The sequence below is a fragment of the Palaemon carinicauda genome, chromosome 2 (assembly GCF_036898095.1).
Source record: "Palaemon carinicauda isolate YSFRI2023 chromosome 2, ASM3689809v2, whole genome shotgun sequence".
NCBI classification, from domain to species: Eukaryota; Metazoa; Arthropoda; class Malacostraca; order Decapoda; family Palaemonidae; genus Palaemon; species Palaemon carinicauda.
In genome coordinates, this window is record NC_090726.1 from 167,189,359 (window position 1) to 167,199,358 (window position 10,000).

Genomic DNA, 10,000 nt, shown 5'->3' on the forward strand with positions numbered 1-10,000 from the left:
AATTGTTAGTTTTAGAAAAACCTCATATCTGATTGATAGAAAGTGAAAGGTTAAAGACTAATAGATATGTAATAAGAAACCATAACTTGAGTATGTTAAAAATCAACAATAGTAGTAAACAAGCGGGGGAAGGGGAAACCAGGTAGATTGGAGCCATGGGTACAGATGAGAAAAAAAAAAATCCTTAAAAAGGAATATATCTTACCCCTGGGCAAACATTGTATATCAGAGTGAGGTGAAGGGCGAAAGGGGAAGAAAAGAAAAAGGAAATAATAAAAGATAATCTTGATATTTCCATGTTTTCTTCATATAATAATTTGGCGTCAGGTTAAGAGAGAGAGAGAGAGAGAGAGAGAGAGAGAGAGAGAGAGAGAGAGAGAGAGAGAGAGAGAGAGATGTGGTCAAGTTTAGCCTGCTTTACATAAGTTTGAGTTTTCTGTAGTGTTCAGTACATAACCATACTACTATTTTCAATAACCTGTAAAATGTAATGAAATGTTACGTTTATGTAAATTTGATTAATAAATCCTATTACGATATTTTCTTGATTCATTTTTTACGTGTCCCTATTTGTAATCGTTACGTAATTTTGAGAAATATAATTTCTTGTACATGATTCATAACAATTAATAGAAAGGATTCATAACACTTTGCAAATAGACTATAGTCTTCTAATACATGTTAAAACAAAGGTTTCTTTTTCAGCCATTTGATCTTAGCGAAAAACGGTGAAACCACGAAAAATAGAAATAAGATAATAATACACAGGATATACTGGCATGATTTAAGGGAAATCCTACGTATTTATACTCTGCCTTACCTAAGACGATAGCGTGGCATTTCCTGAAGTTGTAACCGCAAAGGAATCACTAATAAACAATACTCAAAAAGGTGATACTTGGGCTATATAGTGCCAGTATATCAAAGGCTATATCAGTACCTAGCACCTTGACAGATATGTAATATGATATTTGTCTAGTGGTATTGCAGATTATTCCGAATATTTTCACCCTAATATACTCTATTTTTTCATTCTTTGCAGAATAATCTGCAATACCACTGGGCAAATATCAAATTACACATCAGTCAAATTGCCAAGTACAGATGATATCTATCTATTCTGGAATCTATAATCTATCTATACAGCAGAATTAAAATGTAGATGAATAAGAACACAGGTCATTTAAATCAACATTTGTTTTAATAAAATTAAACAGATATGTAAAGTCATTTATACATTTCGTTATCTCGAACAATCCCTTTATTTGCAGGGATTCATCATCATGTTATGCCAATGTTTAGAAATTATTGTTGTTTTAAGTAATTAGATGAAATGAAACAGTAATATCTTGCAGAGAACAATATGAGGTTCAATTGAAAAATATATATATATATATATATATATATATATATATATATATATATATATATATATATATATATATATATATATATATATATATATATATGTATGTATATATATAAATATATATATATATATATATATATATATATATATATATATATATATATATATATATATATATATATATAATACTTTTATGGAAAAAAGATTCAGAATTACCACTGAAATATGTTAGCAGTATGTTCATATCTATTAAATAATAATTAGTTAAAATACATTTAAGATTGAAAAATATTTGTTTTCTTTTACTGATATGAAACATTGTTTGAACAATACCACTTGTTTTTGTTCTACAAAACTGATAATTGAATATAATTAAGAGGTTAATAACTGATTTAAAACATGAAACTGAATCACGATTGGTAATAGTCACCTTCGCAATTTTTTATGAGCTTTATTCTATTTTATAAGACCTAGCATTTTATTCACATTTAACAAATGGATATGATTAATAATTGAGTATGATTAAAAATTGATAGATATGAATAACCAATGAATTGTAGTACAAATTGATAGCTCCTATAATTTAATAAAGATAGAAATAAAGAATTTTTAATTGGTGTGCAAAGAGCTTCATGAAAATATAGAGAGAAATTGTATGAAGCCTACCTGAATAAAAATTATTACATAATTATGTTAATTTATATTTAGGTAATATGAAAATAATCTTCGACCTGTTTAGTAGAAGCTCCCAACAGTGACGCTGGAAGCGAGGCAAAGTTATCGCATTATTTCATGAAATGTCTGGAGTAACAGATATCTAGAAATTTGGTTCTGTACATAATAATTAGGTTACGGGCATGTTACCAATTACTGCCAGATTAACATTTACATTATTTCCTAGAAAGAATCAAATTACGATGTTTTAGAGACATTGCGTTTTTAAATGGTTGAATATGAGGCTCTTATTCATCGTATTAAGATACTAGATCTAAATACTAATCTAGACTTGTAAGAGGATTGTTAGAGATAACGAAATGTATAAATGACTTTACATATCTGTTTCATTTCATTAAAAACCAAATGTTGATTTAAAATGACCTTTGTTCTTATTCATCTACATTTTAATTCTGCTGTATAGATAGATTATAGATTCCAGAATAGATAGAGAAGTGAATGTTTTTTATTCAGAGAAGTATGTTTAATAAAACCAATCAGATTATTATTATTATTATTTATTATTATTATTATTATTATTATTATTATTATTATTTATTATTATTATTATTATTATTATTATTATTAGATAAGCTACAACCCAAGTAGGAAAAGCAGGATGCGGTAAGCCCAAGGGCTCCAACAAGGAAAAATATCCCACTGAAGGAAGGAAATAAGGGAAATAATGAACTTTATGAGAAGTAATCAACAATTAAATAAAATATCTCGAAAACAGCAACAGCATTAAAACCGATCTCTCATATAAAAACTATAACAAAAGATTTATGTCAGCCTGTTCAATATAAAAATAATTTTCTGCAAATTTGCATTTTTTAGTTCTACTGTTTCAACTACCCGATGAGGGAGATCATTCCACAACTTGTTAACAGCTGCAATAGATGATAAAGCTGATACGCACAATCTGTTTTATTTTATAGGGACCCTTTTTAGGTCATCCAAATAACGGTCATTAATACATATGATACAAGATATGGGCATACTATATTTCAATATAATGATTCAAGCGTATATCACATATCATCCTTCAATAATCTGATGGTAAGGGTGCCTTACATTTTTCAATAAAACAGTTCTCTATTAGGGTAATATGCTATATAATTTTGCCCTCTTGTTGGGAAGTATATATATATATATATATATATATATATATATATATATATATATATATATATATATGTATATATACATGTATACATACATATATATATATATATATAATATATATATATATATATATATATATATATATATATATATATATATATATGTGTGTATATATATATATATATATATATATAAATATACATATATATGTATATATATATATATATATATATATATATATATATTATATATATATATATATATATATATATATATATATATATATACATATATATGTATATTTATATATATATATATACATATATATATATATATATATATATATATATAGTATATATATATTTATATATATATATATATATATATATATATATATATATATATATATATATATATACATATATTTATATATCTCTGTGTGTGTCTGTGTCTCTGTGCCTTTGTGTACATGAGTGCTTGATATTTTAAATTCTAATTTAACTTCTCTGTTATTTCGACCATTTTAAAACACTTATCAGTGAAGCGTCTACTGTTTTTCAGATATGTTTCCGCAATTATTTAGGATTTCATTTTCTCCATTGAAGAGAATGAAATGTATTTTGAATACTATATATCTACCATATCCTGCACTTAAAGCATTTGCCTACATCGTATCATGTGTAATTATTTTGAATAGGGAGTCATTTGTCTTGTGAAACCTGCGCAATGATTGGGTTCCGTTTTTATTGAGATCATAAAAAGGATTCCAAACACAGATGTTGCTGCTCCCAGAGATATGATTGTCATATACAGGAAGGTACAGAAAAGTAAATGAAAGGCTATTTTTTACCCTTATGTCTGGAATCTTGATAAATTTTATTTCATATTTTTTTGATTCCCCTAAAAACCAAAAATTCCGGAATATGGTATTTGCAGGGATTCAAAACTGCTATGAAGGTAGTAGATATGTAAATCTATGTCAGTCGAAAGTATTTTAGTGAATGTCAAATATCATCCAAGTGATTAAATGAAGCGTTGGACCATTAAGTAGTTATGGGCGTGCGAGGAAATTATGGACCAAGGAAGGTAATTTCAAATAGACACTGACATGTTTTTATATATGTATCTATATACATAAGTATGAATTATTCTATGGATATGTTATTTGAAATACAATAATAAAAATATATAGAGCTAGCTTAGTGAGATGAGAAAATTATAAACAATAAAAAAAGTAAAATAATACAAATTACTTTGAGATAGCTATGAAAAAATAAGAAAAACATTAATATCCTAAATATGATCACTCTTTATTGACCAATATGACTTCAGTATTAACTCAGTTTACAAGTGACTCTGAATACCAGGAATTCGGTTCATGAACATGAAAATTGGAATCGGTTTTTGAACAAACATTTCCCATCCTATGTGGAGACAGGTACTATGCGAAGCAAAATTTATCCGGTGTGATATTTACTATCTGCAAGTCGTAATAGATATTCTTTGAATATTTGATATGAGTCTCTATGAATAAAATATTGCACATAGTAACGACATGTAGGTGTGTGTGCAGTAAGTTTTCAAGTTCCCTTGTAACATGTGTTTTTTATCATTTTTTTTTCACAGAGGACGCCAAAGACAAAAGAAAATAATCAGTACGCATTTTGTAAAGGAGGAATAGTCGAAAGGTTTTGAAGAATAAAGATGAAAAATCATAGAATTAAGGTAATTAGGATTTGAGGTTCAAAAAGATACCATCATGTACTGGTAGGTTGTTAAGCCAGTTTCATAACTGCACACTTAGTATTACGCACAGAATGGTAATGTCTAGGAAGATACGAATGCAAAGGATGGTCAGAGTTATGAAAAATCTTATGCAATGGGTTTTGAAAACAAACTGAACGACAGTGGCCGAAGTTGATATCTACAGTAGATCAGGAATGAGAAATTCAATAGACTACAGATCTTGTCTAACAAATTAAGATGAAACTCACCAGCTGAAGACCAAACCTGTGAACGATACTTAAAATTCGGCAAATTGAAAGAATTCAAATACTTCTATGGAATAGATTGATCACCCAAAATCCTAAAAAACTTTCTCAATAAGCCATTTTTTTGTGTGTGCAATAAACGGGGAAAGAGACCGTGTGTTTTTTTTTTTTTTTTTTTCAAAATTAAATATTGCACGCTATCAACAATTACACCTAAAATTTTAAGCCGATTAAAGTTAAATAAACATATTAAAGCATGGGATTCAGATGTTGAGGATCCACTATCTTCGACCTACTTAAAATCGTTCTATGAGTTTTGTTAGGGTTCAACTTCATACTCCATAATTTGCCCCATGCAATAATTTCAGCTAGATTTTGTACTCCCAGATCAACATTCAGAAGACGGAATTGATGCACAGAGAGTAGCATCATCTGCATTTGCAACTAGCAAAACATCATGTCATGTGTATGCAGTATAAAATAAAAAAAAAAACTGCGCTGAAAGACACCAGATATCACATTCCAAAACACACTATGGTGATCATCAACTACTCTTTGATTAACACGGTCAAGGGCAGTACTAAAATCAAGGCCAATCATACGAGCTTCCTAACCAAAATTCAAGGGATTTTTGTACAGCATTGGAGATTTTAAGAAGAGCATCACTTGCTCCATCACCTTTACGAAAGCCAAATTGCAGAGTAGGAAACAGATGAAGACCTTCGGCATACCCATTTAGACGTTTTCCGAAAAGAGATTCCAGATCCTGGGCAGTTAAGGGAATTAGCCGGTAACCAGCTGGACTAGAGCTACTACAAACACATCTACCTAATGGAGTAACATTACCAATTCTCCAACAGGTGTTAAAAGAACCTCTTCTTCGTAACTGGCTAAATATAACAGATTACTTAGGAGCTAAAAACTCAACAGTCTTTATTAATACTAATTGGAAAAATTCCCATTTTGGTTAACGCCTCCATAAGCATTAAGGTTCATAAAGAAAATTTTAATTCCACCCGACCGAAAAGCTAAACTAGTATCAAGATTTTGAGAGTGGGTGATGTTCATTCTTGTCTCTCGTTTCATCAAGATATGATCTTTAACAAAAACATCCTTTTAAATTATGAAACACTTTTATCTTCTTTGTTATTGCCATGTACGGAGGTGGAAGTTCAAGTACAAGAGCGACACATCCATTGGCTTCTTTCTGTCTGATGGGCTTCATAGATTTTATCACGTGGTGAATGTAGAGTTTTTTTTCAAAATGTAGAGTTTTCCATTGATTACCATTTGTGAATACATTAGAATGAGTAGTTTATGATTTTCATGACTTTCCTTTCTTTCATAAAAGAAAATCCTTTACCATTTCATAAGGATACTTATAGTTGCGGGTTTTACGGAAAATAACTTTATATGTCGAGGAAAAACCTCTATTTATGTAGAAGTCAAAACAATAGACCCTTTTGTATTCATACCAGATTAACTTTGTTCAGTTTGGATCGCCCTGCGAGTTAAAATCTGGGTCATTTCCATCTATGGTTGTTTCACTCCTGTCACCAAGTATTGTCATAACATATGTTAATGAAGATTTTCTTGTTCTGCAAGACAAAGCATTCGTCAAATGAAAAACCAAGACAAGTTCAGGATATTAGAATCTATATTATCTTTTCCTCTATTGTTTGTTCCTCTTACATTGAAAGTTACTTTTATGGGTGAATTCCTTTGTGTATTTCCTTTTTTTTTTAAGAGATATCTTTTCTCATTGCAAGATCTTAATGTTCGCAGGGTCTCTCTCTCTCTCTCTCTCTCTCTCTCTCTCTCTCTCTCTCTCTCTCTCTCTCTCTCTCTCTCCCCTTCGTCACTAGACTATTCAAAAATCATAAAGTCGTACAATTTTTTTAAACGTTCTTATTGGAAAACACCGCACAAGTATTGAATGCCTTATCAAGATAAAAAAAAAAATCAAGTTAAGAAACAAAAAAATAAATAAAAAATTAAAAATCTAAATATTAGACATCTATCATTCTAGTTCCTAAAATAAATATAAATTTCTTCGCTATCATTAGGTTTGCATAGGTGATTACCTATTGTGTTGTTTTTTATTAGATAATAATACTTTGATTTACCTAGTTATCAAGTAATTATAGAAGAGGAAAATAGATACAAGTTAGCGGATCATCATCTGAAAAAAAAAAAAAAATCTTTCGATATTCATCATCCAGATTTTAAAGATAAAAAAAAATGAAGAGAGAATTTCAGTATCCTACAATCATCTAACTCTATGAACAGAAGAAAAAGTATATTGTTATGCTTCCAAGAGTCTTATCTATAATCCCAATTACAGATATTTTCTAAAATCAGTAATTTATTGTCTAAACGGTTTCATTATTGGACCAACAATTATCTGCAGTTGGGGCTGCAGCATATTTAGAGGTACTTCGACTCCATCTTGAGAATGATCGTCGCTACTTAGGATAATTTGCATCGTTCTGAATTTGACAGGGAGTCGACTGCATTAACTTGCTAATTGGGACAGTAATCATTTATTAGTGGCTTCTTCCATTGAAATATAATATGGCTATCCATCTGCTAAGCAATTATTAGTTTATGATTAATTGAAAATTACAGATGTTCTATCTTATTTCCATTCCAATTTTTTTTTTTTATGTGAAGATTTTATAGTTTATTTAGGAAAGATCTGGTTTAATGTTGTTACTGCTCTAAAAAGAGTTTTATTGATTGTTTGTTGCTTCTGATGTGGTATGTTTGTTTCCTTGTTTCCTTTCCTCACCGGGCTATTTTGCCCGGTGGAGCCCTTTGGCATCCAGCTTTTCCACCTAGGTTAATAGCTTAGCTTTATTAATAATAATAATAATAATAATAATAATAATAATAATAATAATAATAATAATAATAATAATTATTACAATTGTCAATAACTATGAATAAACAATCATCTTAAAGTTACAGACAAAAGTGTGTAGATTACAGTAGAAAATATTCGGTTGATACACAATCTCTATATGTATGTTCGTACGTTTGCTTTCCCTATAAAATGTAAAGAAACCTGTCTCAATAAATCAGTCCTCTGAAGAAGTATCACGAAACTAGTCAGGACTTAAGCGTATATTTCGTATTTTCATTTTCCCTGTGGTTCTTCTGCATATATATATATATATATATATATATATATATATATATATATATATATATATATATATATATATATATATATATATATATATATATATATAACACTACTCGGTTTTGAATCGCAAGGCAGAGTGAATTCGATTCATAAGTGTATTTGTGGGTTTTTTCTTTAAAGTTACACACACACTCACACACAAACACACACATAGGCTCATATATATATATATATATATATATATATATATATATATATATATATATATATATATATATTTACATATATATTATTTATATATATATATATATATATATATATATATATATATATATATATATATATATATATAACACGACTCGGTTTTGAATCGCAAGGCAGAGTGAATTTAAAGTTACACACACACTCACACACAAACACACACATAGGCTCATATATATATATATATATATATATATATATATATATATATATATATATATATATATATATATATATATGTGTGTGTGTGTGTGTGTGTGTGTGTGTTTGTGTGTTTGTGTATGTGTGTGTGTGGTGTGTGTGTGTGCGTCTGTGTGTATACACATACACAACCACAAACATATACATATACATTTTATTTCTGAAGTGTTATGCTCTAACATTATCAAACCAACAAGACGGAATAAATTACATCGTATGGAATATAATTATTCATTATACTTCATAATAAAAGCAAAACGTTATTTTCAAAGGAGAGATATTTGTACGGTGAATAACCAGCACTCTCTTTTCTCAGTTAGTTTCTGTCCTAATGCTGTTATTCTATGTGTGTGTTTATGTCTGTATATGCATACAAATAAAAAGAAGTATATAATAAGGTTATTTATAATATGTACTATCCCACGTCTTCAGATATAAGTACATAAATTCAATTACGTTTTATGCTTTAAAACGTAATGCATAATTCATCTTCAACAATTTATTGTTCATGACAATAAATCTTAACAAAATGATTAATTAAAAAATCTCTCGAAAGATAAGAGAAATATATCTCTTTCATCAAGTTCGTTGTTTCAGCTCCAATGAAAGATATCTTCATATAACTACCATCATAAATTTTCTCTATATTAAACCACAATGTGAAATATTAAGATAATGAAAAGAAGTTCATCAGCTCCTTTTCTACATGAATTTCATTAATGAAAAGTTTCCTAAATATAACAAAACTGATATTCGCGTGTCTTAAAGAATCCGGCAAGAGGAGTTAAGACGTAGTTTGCATTAATAACTTAGTAAAATTGTACTCTAGGGAATTGCATTTCTGATATTAGCAAATTACATGGGAGATTTTGGAAGAAAAGAAAGACCTAGTCTTAATAACTTTGTATCTAATTGAGGTCAGCCTTTATAATTAAATAGGAATAGAAAAAAATTGAATGATGATCATTTAAGTTCCCAAGAGGAGGGGTTCCAACATTTTAAACCTCCCAAAATTAACTTTCTTTAATTACATTGATTTTCTTTTTCTTTTGTGGACCGACAAGTTATTCTAGTTGATGTTGTGTTGTGCATACCTTTCTTATATACACATAAGCACATGAACTGGTGCACACACGCAGAGACGTTTATATATATATATATATATATATATATATATATATATATATATAT